Source organism: Ornithorhynchus anatinus, chromosome 5 (genome assembly GCF_004115215.2).
Source record: "Ornithorhynchus anatinus isolate Pmale09 chromosome 5, mOrnAna1.pri.v4, whole genome shotgun sequence".
Taxonomy (NCBI): Eukaryota; Metazoa; Chordata; class Mammalia; order Monotremata; family Ornithorhynchidae; genus Ornithorhynchus; species Ornithorhynchus anatinus.
Genome location: NC_041732.1, coordinates 20,609,381 through 20,625,775, shown reverse-complemented (window position 1 = coordinate 20,625,775; position 16,395 = coordinate 20,609,381).

Sequence of the window (16,395 nt, the reverse complement as noted above, 5' to 3'; positions counted from 1 at the left end):
ACTGTGAGCCTCACGTGGGACAACCTGATTACCTGTTATCTCCCCCAGCGCTCTGCAGATAGTAAGCGTTTAACAAATATCAACATTATTATTGTTTTTATTATTATTATATCTACCTAAATTCTCAGTACAGTGCTTGACACATAGTAAAGTCTTAACAAATACCACAGATGGGAATTCATTATCATGTCTAGGAGGCATCCATCGCCAGTTTGTCCAAGCCTCTTGGTGTTACTGTTGGAACATTAGGACTAGAGAGATGCCATAAATGGGCAGACTTGTATTCGGTCTCCAATAGTGGCAAACTTCCTTGGAGAAACTGCATGACTGCATCCACTCTGGGCAGCCTTTCTCATGGTTAGAGATGGGCATCTCGCATTCCTAACAGTCCCTCTAGATGCTTGTTGTGGACTTCTCACCCACAAATTTACTAAACATACCCTTGAGCCCTGTGATCTCTTCAGGCTTCATAAATTCCACATTTCCCATTTTGGTTTATTGGGCTGTCTTGCTTTCGATCCACTGCCTAAAAAGATTCAAAGAATGAGCCCTCTTGCTCTAGTGGGGCATGATTTTAGGGGACAACAATTTGGGATTCATCCTGCTATACCTTTCATAGTTTTGGAAGACTCAATCATGTTCCCTTGGCTTATATTTTTAATCTGAAGACCCCTAATCCTTCCAACATGAGTTAAAACAGAACTTCTCCATTCGGTTGCCTTCCTCTGTATTATTATTCATTATTATTTTGGCATTTGTTAGGCACATATTTTATGTCAAACACTCTTCTAGGTGCTGGGTTGGATACAAGTTCATCTGATTGGGTATAGTCCTGTCTCATCTGAGGCTCGGTGGAACAGGTATTTTGCAGTTCAGTGACTTGCTCACATCACCCAACCAGAGATTGGCAAAGCTGGGATTAGAACCCAATTCTGTCCCTTCTCCAGTTTCATCATAGTCTTCTTCTCCCTCAAATTTGAATCCACACTTCACGGTGATGGCGGTGGTGATAATGGGCTGGTGGTCAAAGAGCCAGAGTGGGGGAAATACCAGCTGACGTTGTGCTATTGGACATGAAGCCCAAAGTGACCATAGCATGGGATTGACACTAGATTTCAGTACCTAGACAAGCAAGCAGGGTTTTGTTAGATTTTGTGGTTGACTCTGCTCAGCCGACCACTGATGTGCAAAAACTGTCAGCAAGGATGACCCCTTTCCTGATTCGGGATGGATATTATAATAACTATAATATATCTATGTCAAGCCCAGTTCTAAGTGCTGGGATAAATATAAATTAAACAGGTCAGACACATTTCCTGTCCCGCATGGAGCTCAATCTAAGTGGGAGGGAGAACAGGTATTGAATCCCCATTTTACAGTTGAGGAAACTGAGGCACAGAAACATGGACTGTGTCCAACCTGATTAGCTTATATCTACCTTAGCACTTAGTTCAGTGTCTGACACATCTTGTCTTATGCCGCCAAATCGTCTCCAAGCCATAGTGATGTCATGGATGCATTTCTCCCAGAACGTCCTACCTCCCTCTGAAGTTGTTCTGGTAGTATCTATAGAGTTTTCTTGGTAAAAATAAGGAAATGGTTTACCATTGACTTCTTTCATGCAGTAAACTTGAGTCACCACCCTGGACTCTCTCACGTGCCTCTGCTGCCCAGCACAGGTGAGTTTTGACCTGTAGTAGATTGCCTTCTACTCACTAGCCACTGCCCAAGTTAGGAATGGAATGGTTAGGCCTCTGCTTGACTCTCCCTCCTATTGTCAAGACTAGTACAGTATTGAAAACTCTCCAGATGCGACCCTGAGACAGGGCCTGACACATAGTAAGCTCTTAAGAAATACCATACAAGAAAGAAGAGAGAGAGGTTAAGTGACTAGCCTCAGGTCACTGAGCAGCCAAGTGGCAGAGTTGAGATTAGAACACAAGCCTTCTGACTTCCAGGGCTGTGCTTTTCCCACTAGGCCATGTTGTTTCTCTGACAGCATGAAGCCCATTGTTGGATAATCGTATGTTGAGTGAATTTTCCTAATCTTTGTTACTCAGAAGTTACTCACTAACAATTTGCAGCAGCCCACTCACTGGCTTTATGAGTTCTTTCTGCAGTGTGCCCCCATTTTACCAGCCACAAAAGCTTAGAGTCATCTGTTACCTGGGGGATCTCACTGCACACCGCTGGGACATTTATGAAGATATTAACTGAAACCAGTCCTAGCACTGATTCCTGAGGGATCCCACTATTTACACTTTTCCATCCTGAAAAGTGGATCTTTATCTTTTTATTTCATACAAGATAGGCAGTTTTCTACCCATAAGTGAATGTTCCCTCCAATCCACAGTGATTCAGTTTTATTAAAAGGCTTTGGTATGAAATCTGGTCAACTGCTTTTTGTACTCTAAATAAATTATGACCCCCAGGTCTATCTACCCACATGCTCACTGACCCTTCTAAGGAACTCCAGCGGATTAGTGAGGCATAGTTTATGGGCTTCATGTTCATATACAGACTCATCCCTAGAAGATAATCTTTTCCAAATACTCTAGTTTCTGAGAGCCATTTTTGAAAACATCCCTGAAAGTCGGAGGGGGTGATTTGATCTTCCATTATCTCCTATCTTCTAGGCAGGAGTTCATGAATCAGTGCTTACATTCAGAGGGTGTGGAAATTTACAGAATGGTGGCACCACCCAGATTGCAGGGTGGACAGGGGCTCCCTCAGAGTGTGCCAGACTCCAGACATGTGACCCCACTGAAACTGTTGGGTAGCTTGATGTGGGCAGGGAACATACCTACCATCTCTGTTGCACCGTACTCTCCTAAGTGCTTAGGACAATGCTTTGCACACAGTAAGCTCAATAAATACCAGTGATGATGATGGCCTTGGGGAAGGAAAGGTAGCAGGGAAACAGTATTGAGGCTGGATTTGTGGCCCTAACCAGAATCAGCTAAGGATAGGGGAAGCAGCATGGCCTAGTGGCAAGAGGGTGGGCTTGGGAGTCAGAAGATGTGGGTTCTAATCCCGGCTCTGCTACTTGTCTGCTCTGTGACCTTGAGCAAGTCACCTCATTTCTCTAAGCCTCAGTTACCTCATCTGTAAAATGGGGATTGGAATTGTGAGTCCCAAGTGAGACAACCTGATTACCTTGTATCTACCCCAAAGTTTAGAACAGTGTTTGACACATAGTAAGCACCTAACAAATACCTCATTATCATTATTATTTGAATGACAGCTGGCCTCCATATCTCCAAATACAATTTTGCCTGTGATAGAAACCACTTTTGCCCCCAGTTCATTCTCCAAGAATTGACACTTCCCTCTATCTCAGATCTCTACACAACTCCCTAAGTTTCCATTCCACTGTTTCCCCTTTATCTATGAGAAATATACTTTTTAGGGTGGGGAGGTGAACATTAATGAAAAAGTTGAAAGCAAACTCCAGAAAAACCTAATATTTCTCAACAACTGCAGGTGACTACTTTGGGAAACATCAATGACTTGTTCTGTCATAGCTCAAAACATATTTCAGCCCAAAAGCTGAGCAAGACCTTGACCCAGGGCAGCATAGCACATTTGTCATTTTTCCAGTTTCCCTTGTTTCAGTCAATCAATCAATATTTTTTATTGAGCACTTACTTTGTGCAGAGCTCTGTACTAAATTCTTGGGAGTTGGTAAACACATTCCCTCCCCATAATGAGCTTACAGTCTAGAATTTCCTCTTGCTTCCTCAACTGTCCCTCTCATGGGCCTAGGAACCCAAATAATTCTGAACCATGAGAAATTAGAGTCACGTTCTACCTTTCCCCTCAGTCTGGCCAAACTTCGGAAGAGAGACTGAAATCTCCTTTCTCTTTCGCTGGTGAAATTTTTGTCCTTCTCATTGTCTTGGATTTATCTGGAAATCAGTCAACCAGTCAGTAGTATTTACTGAGCATTTACTGTGTGCAGAGGACTGTACTAGGCACTTTAATTAGCTAAGTTTCATCGGTTTGGGGGTGCAGATGTCCCCAGTTGTTTATGGTTTCTCTCTCCAGGAGAACTACGCTTGGGAAGTTATATGCTTTTGGGAATCTCAACTTGATTTTCATTAATTTTCAACTGACACACCATCCATAAGAAAGACACAATGATAATAATAATGATGGTATTTGTTAAGCACTTACTATGTGCCAAGCACTGTTCTAAGCACTGGGGTAGATACAAGGTAATCAGACTGTCCCACGTGAGGCTCACAATTCCAATCCCCATTTTACAGATGAAGTAACTGAGGGATCTTCACGGAGGGATGGGATTGATGAAATAACCATGATATGATGTCTTCCTCAACTCTTCCTTGTCTTAAATGGTAATACTATCTTGAATTTATACAGTGCTTTTCTTTGTCCCTAAATCTTTTACATCCATCATTTTATTTTATCCTCAGAACATCCTTAAAAGTAAGAGCAAGGCATTTTACACTGTGAAGCTGAAGCCCAGAAGGTTCTGAACTTCTCCAAAGTCACACAACAGACCTGGGACAGAGTCAGGATTAGAACCCAGTTCCTGTGACCACCCCAAGTCCATGCTCATGTCACCAGACCCTGCCGCCTATCCGGGTAAAGAGACACCATCAGCTTCTGCCACACTCCCCATCATTCCCCATTAAGAAGCAGCATGGCTTAGTGGAAAGAACATGGGCTTGGGAGTCAGAGGTCATGGGTTCTGATCCCGGCTCCACCACTTGTCAACTGTGGGACCTTGGACAAGTCACTTCACTTTTCTGTGCCTCAGTTATCTCATCTATAAAATGAGGATTAAGAATGTGAGTCCCATGTGGGACATGGACTGTGTCCAACCTGATTATCTTTACCCCAGCATTTTGTAAAGTGCCTGGCACATAGCAAACATTTAACAAATACCTTAACAAGCAAATAATAACAGGTGGCTCAGCCTATCAGAGGAAGTGGCTGTAAACTGAGAAGGAGTTTAAACCACCTCCTCTTCTGGGAATCATTTGTGTGAAAACTCAGTGAGATCTGCAGGCCCAAAGCTGCTCCACTTTGGGCTTTGTGTGAGATGTTTCCTTAATGGATCACACAGAGGTTTTTAAAGTTTGGCTAGTTCAGACCCATCAAGCACCAAATCTTTACAAAATTCAACAAAAAATGCAAGGTGTCTCATGGGTTTGCTTTTGTCTTTGTGTCTTTTTGGAAAGTTATCTTTACAGACTAAAAAAAAAGTGCAGAAGAAAATCCCTGCTAAAGGAGGAAAATTTGCTGAACCTAGAAATGTTATGTGTGAGGTGGGATGCTCCTAGCAAAGGAAGAAAAGCCACACAAAGCATCTGGACTTGCTCCAGAAATTGGGAAACTTATCGGAATCCGGAGTTTATGCAAAGGTAAATAATAATATTAATAATAATGGTATGTATTGAGAATTTACTATGTGCCAAGCACCGTTCTTAGCACTGTGGTAGATACAGGGCAATCAGGTTGTCCCATGTGGGGCTCACACTTTTAATGCCCATTTTACAGATGAGGTAACTGAAGCAAAGACAAGTTTAGTGACTTGTCCAAGGTCAAACAGCAGACAAGTGGCGGAGGAGGGATTAGAATCCACATCCTCTGACTCCCAAGCCCGTGCTCTTTCCATTAAGCCACACTGGAGTTTGGAATTTGTAGATGGGAGGGGAGAGAGACAGAAAAAGAAGAGAGAGGAGGAAGAGAAGGAGGAGGAGAGAGAGGAAAAGAGAAAGAGGAATTAGTAGAAGAGAGGGGGTTTGGGGAGGGAGGAGCAGATGAGGGAGGGGATAAAGGTGAGGAAGATGAAGACGAGGAGGAAGAGGAACAATAGGGGAGGAGAGAGAGGAGGGAGGAGAGGATGGGGAGGAAGAAAGAAGAGGAGAAGGGAGAGAAAAGAAGAGGAATGGCCACGGAAAAATGACTACTATTGAAGTTGAGTAAGTCCCTTAATACATTAGTGGACGGTGCATCATGCAGGACCACGGGCATATCCATCTCATCAGTGAGAGCATTGGGGAGATTTTGGCAGTTTCTCATTGAGAATGGTTTCTCCCTGAGGTGTGATGTACTGTGGTCTAGTGGAAAGAGCCCAGGTGTGGCAATCAGAGGACCTGGGTTCTAATTCCACTTCAGCCACTTGTCTATTCTGTTACCCTGGGCAAGTCATTTAATAAAATAATAATAATGGCCTTTGTTAAGTGTATACTATGTGTGAAGCACTGTTCTAAGCACTGGTTAGGAATACAAGGTGATGAGGTTGTCCCACGTAGGGCTCACAATCTTAATCCCCATTTTACAGATGAGGTAACTGAGGTCCAGAGAAGTTAAGTGACTTGCCCAAAGTCACACATTTGACAAGTGGCAGAGCCAGGATTAGAACCCATGACCTCCGACTCCCAAGCCTGGGCTCTTTCCACTGAGCCACACTGCTTCTCAATTTCTCCATACCTCAGTTTCCTTATCTATATAATGGGGATTTGATACCTGTCCTCCCTCTTACTTAGACTCTGAGTCCTGGGAGGACAGGAAATGTATGTGACCTGATCATCTTGTGTCTACCCCAGTGTTTGGTGTTTAGTAAGCACTTAACAAATGCCACATTTATTATTATTAAAGCCTGCTGTCCCTGATTTACTCTGACAGCTTTGAATGTTGCAGTTGCCATGTGAGGTTTCAGCTGGTTTTCTTGTTCATCTAATTACAGTTTCATTCTTCAATGTGTCTGCCTTCCCCCATATACACTGACTACGTAAAAATGAGCTTCACTCAGTGTTTGCAGTTGTTAGTGATAATGATAGCCATGTGGGTAGAAAGAACTATCATGGCTTAAAGGAAAGACCACTAACCTGAAAGATAGCAGACCTGGGATCTAATCCTGGCTCTGCCACTTGCCTCTTGAATGACCTTAGACAAATCACCTGACTTTTAAAAAAAATTTTATTTGTTAAATGCTTACTAAGCTTCAAACATTGTTCTAAGTGTTGGGGTAGATACAAATAAATTAGGTCAGACCCAGTTCCTCTCCTTCATGAGGCTCACAATCTAAATACGAGGGAGAACAGGAGAACTGAGGCTAAAAAACCTTAAGGTCTCACAGCAAAGGATTGATAGAGCTGGGGTTGGAATCCAGGCTCTCTGACTGCCAGGCCGGTGCTCTTTCCTTAGGCCATGCTGGTCCTCAGTTTTCTCATTTGTAAAAATGAGGATAATATGTCTTTTCCTCCTCTCCTTAAATTGTGAAATAGGGACTAAATCCAATCTGCTTACATTATATCTACCCTCCTGCTTAATACAGTATTTGGCATACGGTAAGCACGTAACTAATATCCCATTATTTTTTAATAGTCATCAACATCATCATCATTATCATCACCACCACCACCACCACAATCTCTCCAGCAGAAGGGCGAGTGAATAGCCTTGGAACCAGTCACTCACCAATCACTCTTAGAGAATTATGATATGCTGGGCAAGTGGAAATACAAAACACTGAAAAAAGTTGAACTTCTGGGGTATCTCTAGGGAGAAGCTGTGGTTTGTTGCTTGATATGTAGTGAGTATTATGAAGTAGTATTTAGTATATATATAGAATGTAGTAATACTTAAACCAGGCACAAACATTTTCTTAAAACAGTAAATAACTGACATGGATTCCAGTTCACTATTAGTAAGACGATTTCTGCAACACTTCCTATCCATTTCTGGAACCACCTCCTGTATTTTCTGGAATTCCTCTGTCTCTTCAAAAAGTTAAATGAGGTTGGGGTGGGAGAAGGCAAGAGTTGAGGGCTCGTTGAGGTTGATGACGATTATGATATTTGTTAAGTGCTTACTATGTGTCAAATACTGTTCTAAGCACTGGGGTAGTCATAAATTAATCAGATTGGACATAATTCATGTCCCCTATCGGGTGCACAATCTAAGTAAGAGGGAGAACAAGTTTTGAAACCTTATTTTACAGTTGAGGCACCGAGAAGAAAAGTGACTTGTACAAGGTCACACAGCAGGTAAGTGGTGGAGCCAGGATTAGAACCTAGGTCCTCTCACTCCAAGGCATGGGCTCTTTCCATTAGGCAATACTTCATCCCACTAGGATTAGGGCTGACACCTCAGACAGTCCAGGCAGATGAGAATGTTTCCTCTTTGAAAAAAAGAAAAACAAGGCTCTGATTCATTTCTCTTTTGTACCAGAGCTAGGGAACTGGTTGATGAAAGCCAAGCCCGTGCATGGAACGACAGCAGTTCAGCTGGCAGTCAACTCAGCATTCCAGCAAATAATTCATTAATTTAATTGGGAGATGAGTCGAAGAATGCAAATAGCTTTGTTCCAGCTCAGAGAGTGAGGAGAATCCAAGGTCACATCTCTTCCAAGGCTGTGCAAAGAATCCTTTCTGGCAAGCTGGATCTCAAAGTGGGCAAGGGCCGAAGTAGTCTTGATAGGACAAAGGAAGTAAGGCCATTGGCAGCATCATTACTGGATGAGAGCAAAGGTCCTTATAGCCCAGCGTTCCGTCTCCAATGGCAATACCAAAGGATGATTGGAGCAATTATGAGGTGGTTTGCCCCCAGTCTTATGTTAGGGGCAGACCAGACAACATACTTAATGTTCCCCTTTTCATCCTTAACTTTCCCTCTAGAACTCATTAAGAATAAACTACCCATGGATTTTAACCAAACCCTTCTTGAACCAAGGAATAACCACAGGGAAAGGGGATTATCAGTGAACTTCTTCGAAATGGAAAGGTGGTTTCTTACACTGGTGCTCTCTGATGTCAATCTTTAGGCCTCACAGCAAGGACAGTAAGCATGTTAAAGCTACTGAATGCTCCTTCCAATTGCAAAACCTGGACACTCAGTGCGTCCAGGTTGTAATATGGGAAAAGCTATTATAATATCCTCTCATCTGACGGATGAATATCTCTTCCTGCCTACTGGGTCCTGGGATCAGTTCCTCTCAGACTCTTTGGAGAGCAATAGGATCCCTGACAATGGTGGAAACAGTGGTGAGAAGCAGAAGGATCTTGAAGAGAGCTCAGTCCTTCTTGCGTGTCAACCATTGATCAGTGATTGGAAAGGAAAGTGGAGGAGTTACCCCTTTCCATTTCTACCTACTGAACCCTCACTTTCTCAAGACCAGCATGGCCTATCACACTTGCTGATCCAAGCGAGGGAGAGGCTCACCTCCATCCTCATGGCAAGGAAAGCAGATCAGCAGAGTCAACTGGCTCCATTGTATGAGCAGAATTATGGTTGGAAAGAGTCAATAGACCTTGATCTTCAAGCCCATCGTCAGGTAAGGGCCACCGAAGCCTATCTCTCTTGGGAAGGAAGCTTCTCCCTGGGAATGGATACATCCAAAGTATTCACTTTTCCTTCCAGGAAAGTTGAAACCTTTTGGGAACAAGACAACTGGTGCAATCCCATCACTGTGCCCTCAAGTTCTTATGGGTGACAGGGAGGAACTTGGCGATGATACTAACGACACATTGTTCCACAGCCTTGGGTTCAGGCAGGGATGAATGGCAGCTTTCTCATTATCTTTTGCAGGAAATGCAATCTGCCTCTGGCTTTTTTCATCCCTTTTTACCTAGCTCCCTTTGGTTTTCCTAGGAGCTCTTCCTTCCAAGATTCTCTTTTTCTCTATGTGTGAATTACAGATGTCACAGACGCCTCAGATGCCGCGGTGCGGTGCCTGATTTGTGCATGATTCAAATTCAGACTAGCAGAGGGGAAAAACAGGCCTTTAGATCTACTAGTTCCCCTAGGGATAGCAACACAAGGGGCGCACACACACAGAAACCCTCACCCTAAACCAAATCAGACACTGGATGTCACCAGGACTCCACCAGAATTACAGCCACAGGAACACTTATCTGGCAATAAAAACTTGGATAATCCTAAGAAAGGCAGCCTTCTAAAAGACAAGGATGGGTTTATCTATTCAATCACATTCTCTCGAGGAGTAGATGGAGACTAAGAGAGAGTCCGAAATTGCCCTTTCTTTCAACCCTGAGTTAACCTTCCATGGGCCTCTGCTGGAGATGGACTGATGGAAAGATAATCCCCAAAATAAATGTTTTCATTACCTCACTGCCTCGTCTTCACTTCTTTCTGTCGCCCTAGCACTTAGATTTGCTCCTTTTATTCACTCCTCCCTTAGTCCCACAGCACTTATTCTGCCACCGCCTCTTGTCTGCTGTATCACCAGGCAAGTTGCTTAACTCCTCTGTGCCTGTTACCTCATCTGTAAAATGGGGATTGAAAGTGTGAGCCCCACATGGGACAACCTGATTACCCTGTATCTTCCCCAGTGCTTAAAACGATGCTTGACACATATTAAACACTTAACAAATACCGTAATTATTATTATTCTTTCCTCACCTCTCTTAAGCATTTAGTACAGTGCTTTCGCACAGTAACTACTCAATACATAACTTTGATGGATTAACCTCCAGACCTCCAGTCTCAGGCAGTGGATTATTCCTGGGGTAATCATCATCATCATCATCATCAATGGTATTTATTGAGTGCTTACTATGTGGAAAGCACGGTACTAAGCCCTTGGGAGAGTATAATATAATCGAGCTTTTTTATGGCATTTGTTAAGCCCCTAATATGTGTCAGGCACTACACTGGGGTAGATACAAGATAATCAGGTTGGACACAGTTCATACCCCACATGGGGCTCACAGTCTCAATCCCCAATTTACAGGTGATGTTGTGACTGAAGCGCAGAGAAGAGACTTGCCCCAGTTTACACAGCAGACAAGAGGTGGAGCCAGGATTAAAACCCAGTCCTTCTAACTCCCAGAACCATGCTATGCCCACTAGGCCATGCTCTTTCCCTGCCCATGCAGTACTAAGTCTAAAGGGGCAGGCATTGTATAAATGTAAATTAATACCATGGGAGGCTGTCCTTCCTTCCAGATTCAGGCTCACTTGGAACCCCACTAATTACCCTAGCCTTTGGCCTTCATATTCATTTGGGCAGCCAGGCAGATGAGCCAGTAGATGCCCTCTAGACTCTAAAGAGCGATCCATGACTGCTGACACAAGAGGCTGAACTATAAACAGAAGGAATTTGTCTTGCTTCCCGAACTAACCAGCCACCTCATCAAACATCAACTTTGCTTTCTGGCAGCTTGGAGAAGAATCCTTAATGCGCTCTTCTCTTCCCTTCACCTGTAGAGCCTCCAAGGAGAGGCCAGAAATTCAGCCATCCACTTTTTTCCAAAGAAGCAGTCCTTTCCTGGTCCCTCATGATCTCAAGCATACACAGAGCCTCATGTCAATCCTTGTCTGTGTTGGTACCATGACAATTGAGCTTTTTCTTTCACCCTTATTCATTCATTTGATTGTATTTATTGAGCGCTTACTATGTGTTGAACACTGTTCTAAGCAGTTGGAAAGTACAATTTGGCAACAGAAACAATCCCTACCCAACAAACGGGCTTACAGTCTAGAAGACATTTAGGAATTTGACAAGAAAACTTTCAGTCTTTTGACTTGACATGCAAATAGTTGTCGGGTACCTTCTCTGGGTTCTCCAGTGACCATGCATCTGTTTAAATCTCCTCTATGGTCTGTGAGTCTTGTAGAATATTGTTCTCTGGGGACCTTTTGTACATTCTGATGGTCTCTGATGTACCCCAGTGGTGGGGGTTTGGAAAAGACATTCATTAAATTCATACCAATGGGAGAGCAGATGGAGAGCTTGGGAAACGGCCAATGGGTGAATCGGCCACTATTTAAGAAACACTTGATAGCCAAAGGCAGCAGAGGGGGCTCAGATGGATGGGAAGCTTTCTTCAATTGGGTGCCAGGTCCACAGTTTTCAGACTTGTCCAAAAAGTTCAAAATGGGAGCTGAATGGCCACTGCAATTGTTTCAGTGGCACCCTGCCCCTTTTGTAAACAGCTGGGAGCATACACTGGATGCTGGTGCTTTATGGATCCAGTGCCGATCCTTACTGAAGGCACATCTTCTTCAGGAGGCCTTCCCTGACAAAGCCTTTTCCTTTTCTTCATCTCCCTCCTGCATTACCTTGACTTGCTCCCTTTATTCATCCCCCCTCCCAGCACTTAGGCACATATCTGTAATTTATTTATTGATGATTAATGTCTGTCTCCCCATCCAGACTGTAAGCTCATTGTGGACAGGGAAAAGTCGTTTATATTGTACTCTCCCAAGTAATTAGTACAGTACTCTGCATACAGTGAGTGCTCAATAAATACAACTGACAGACTGATTGGTGAGCTGGCTTCACTGTAGTACCCTGTTACAGATCATTCCTTGCCCTTTCCAGTTGAGTTTGGCCGGCATAGAGAAGCAGCGTGGCTCAGTGGAAAGAGCACGGGCTTAGGAGTCAAAGGTCATGGGTTCTAATCCCAGCTCCGTCGCCTGTCAGCTGTGTGACTTTGGGCAAGTCACTTCACTTCTTGGTCCCTCAGTTCCCTCCTGTGGAAAATGGGGATTAAGACTGTGAGCCTCATGTGGGACAAACTGTTTACCCTGTATCCACCCCAGCGCTTAGAACAGTGCTCGGCACATAGTAAGCACTTAACAAATACCAACATTATTATTATGTATCTTTGATGAAACTAGAAGAAAGACATGCTTAGGGAGAAGGAATGTTTACATCCTATCACATCTGCTGCCCGGATCATCATTCTACAAAAACGTTCAGGACACGTCACTCCCCTCCTTTAAAATCTCCAGTGGTTACCTGGAGATCCACTGCAAAAAAAAAACACACACAAAAAACTCCTCACCATTGACTTTAAAGCACTCCATCACCTTGTCCTTTCCTACCTCACCTTGCTTCTCTCCTTCTACAACCCAGCCTGTACACTTCGCTCCTCTAGTGCTAACCTTCTTACTGGGCCTCCATTTCTCCTGTCTTGCCACTGACCCCTGGCCCACGTCCTGCCTCTGGCTTGGAACGCCCTCCCTCCTCAAATCTGCCAGACAATTACTCTCCTCCCATCAAAGCCTTAGTGAAGGCACATCTCCTCCAAGAGGCCTTCCCAGGCTAAGCCCCACTTTTCCTCTTCTCCCACTCCCTTCTGCATCACTCTGACTTGCTCCCTTTGCTCTCCCCCCACCCCTCCACCGCCCAGCCCCACAGCACTTAGGTATATATCTGTAAATTTATTTATTTGTATTGATGTCTGTCTCCCCCACTTTTGACTGTGAACTCATTATGGGCAGGGAATGTCATTGTTTATTGTTACATTATACTTTCCCAACTGCTTAATACAGTGCTCTGCACATGCAAGAGCTTAATAAATATGATTGAATGAATGAATAGTCTGTGTACATAGTTATACTGATAATAATGGTATTTGTTAAGCGCTTACTATGTGCCTGGCACTGTACTAAGTGCTGGGGTGGATACAAACGCATCGGGTTGGACACAGTCCCTGTTCCAAGTGGGGCTCACCATCTCAATCCTCATTTTACAGATGAAGAAATTGAGGCCCAGAGAAGTGAAGTGACTTGCCCAAGGTCACACAGCTGACAAGTGGCAGAGCTGGGATAAAAACCCATGACCTATTACTGTACTAAGTTCTGGAGCAGTTACGAGGAAATCAGGTCAGATTCAGTCCCTGTCCTTCCTGGGACTCATTGTCTAACAAGAAGAGAGAACAGGCTTAGCCACTTATCTACTGTGTGACCTTGGGCAAGTGACTTCACTTCTCTGTGCCTCAGTTCCCTCACTTGGGGATTGAGACTGTGAACCTCACATGGGATAGAGACTGTGTCCAACTAGATTACCTTGTAATCTTTGTGGGTAGGGCAGAAAGTCAAGATCATAATACTGGACTGTTTATATAGTAGTAGGCTGTAAGCTCCTTGTTGGGCAGAGAAAGTGCGTACCAACTCTGTTGTATTGTCCTTTCCTAAGCCCTTATTCAAGTGCTCTGAAGACAGTAAACACTAAATAAATACCATTTATAGATTGAAACTTGAACCGTTGGAAGAGATGTCTTCATTTTCTACCACATTTGACCCTAGAATTTCTGTTGGGTTTTTTTTTTTAATGGTATTTGTTAAGCATTTAGTATATGCTAGTCACTGTACTACGTCTTGTGGTAGATACAAGATTATCAGTTGGACACAGTCCATGCCCCACATGGAGCTCACAGTTTGAATTCCCATTTTACGGATGAGGTAACTGAGGCACAGAGAAGTTAAGTGACTTGCCCAAGGACCCGTGGCCTTTTCACAGGACCACACATGTTCTGCTCCATCTGAACACTCCTTGCCTCCTGTAAGTGTTGGGTCTGATGGCTATTGCCTATTGTTTGCTTTGGAGACTCGCTTTCCTGAGACCCTCCTGTCTAGAACACTTGGGTGGAACATTCTTTTCTGAAATTCCTTCCCAGCCCGCATTCTGATGTAGGGCATATGAGTCTGTGGCCTCCTTTTGAACCACTAGTAATCCTATTAAAAGGATTATTCTGTTGTCCTAGGCTATCTGATTGTGGTAAGAACTCATTTAGGTCAACTATTTAGGAAATTTATACACGAGGAAAAAATTGAATAAGCCATTGGCTGCATTTCATGAAAACAGACAAGCACCAGTGCTTCTCGCTTCTTGTGCTTCTTGTTATGTGCTGCTCTTGCATTTCCTTAACATTCCTCTCAACCCAAGTTTTATGTAAACTGTTCTGCTTGAGGTTGAGGCTGGGGACGGGGAGGAGGGAGTTGCGGGGGGAGGGGTTGATCTATTGGGTAGAACACAAGACTGGAAGTCAAGGGACATAGTTTATAGTCCCCAGGTCTGCCAGTGGACTGCTGTATGACCTTGGGCAAGTCACTTAGCTGCTTTGACTTCGGCTTCCTCATCTGTAAAATGGAAATGATATAGATTGTGAGCCCCATGTGGAAGGGAGACTGTGACTGATCTGATAATCTTGTATCTACCTTGGTGCTTAGCACAAAATACATGCTTAGTAATATCATAATTTTATTATAATTACTATTGCATGGTAACAGGCCCAGTCTCTGGGTTTAATGGTGGATGGGGGAAAGACAGGGCAGGAGTCCTACTACAGGTGTTTACAATGTTAGGATTAGAATATGAATTCCCATCAGTACTGGGAGAAGCAGTGTGATCTAGTGGACAGAGAATGGGGACTTGGATTCTAATCCTGTCTCTGCTGCTTGCCTACTGTGTAACCTTGGGCAAGTCACTTAACTTCTCTGAGCCCCAGTTTTCTCACCTGTAAAATGGGGATGCAATACCTGTTCTTAATACTAATGGCAATAATAATAATAATAATAATGATAATTGCGGTATTTACTAAGTGCTTACTAGGTGCCAGGCACTGTACTAAGCTCTGGGATGGATAAAAGGTAATCAAGTTGGACACAGTCCCTGTCCCATGTAAGGCTCACAATCTCAATCCCCATTTTACAGATGAGAGAAATGAGGCACTGAGAAGTGAAGTGACTTGGCCAAGGTCCACTGCAGACAAGTGGCAAAACTTGTTCTCTCTTCTCTTTCCTTCTCTTCAAGGACAGGGACTGTATCTGACCTGATTATCTTGTAACTGCTCCAGCACTGAGTACAGTACTAGGCATTTAGTAAGTGCTTAACAAATACCACAATTATCATTATTATTATTTTGTGTGTGATGCATTTGTAGAGGATGGGAAAGTCAGGTGTGTGTGTGTGTTTGTGTGTTGTGTCATGTTCTATTTTCTTCTAAATGTCCCTCACACTCAATTCTCTTCTGAACCATCAGGTAGGAGCATGCAGAGTGGGTAGAATACAGGCCTGGGAGTCAGAAAGTTCTCGGTTCTAATCCCTGCTCCACCACTTGACCTTGGACAAGTCACTTCACTTCTCTGTGCCTCAGTTTCCTCATCTCTAAAATGGGGATTGAGACTATGAGTCCCATGTGGGCCAGGAACTGTGTCCAACCCAATTGGCTTATCTCCACCCTAGCTCTTAGAACTGTGGTGAACCTACAGTAAGCTGCCTTAATAATAATAATAATGTTGGTATTTGTTAAACGCTTACTCTGTGCCGAGCACTGTTCTAAGCGCTGGGGTAGACATAGGGGAATCAGGTTGTCCCACGTGGGGCTCACAGTCTTAATCCCCATTTTACAGATGAGGGAACTGAGGCACCGAGAAGTTAAGTGACTTGCCCACAGTCACACAGCTGACAAGTGGCAGAGCTGGGATTCAAACTCATGAGCCCTGACTCCAAAGCCCGTGCTCTTTCCACTGAGCCACGCTGCTTCCAGTGACTGTTTGTGATACTGTGAACAAACACAAAAAAGAGACTGGAGAAGGCACTGATGAGTTCTACCTGAGACAGGTGATTGCTGGCCTGTTGGGGGGGTGGAAGGTGAGGGGGTGGGGCAG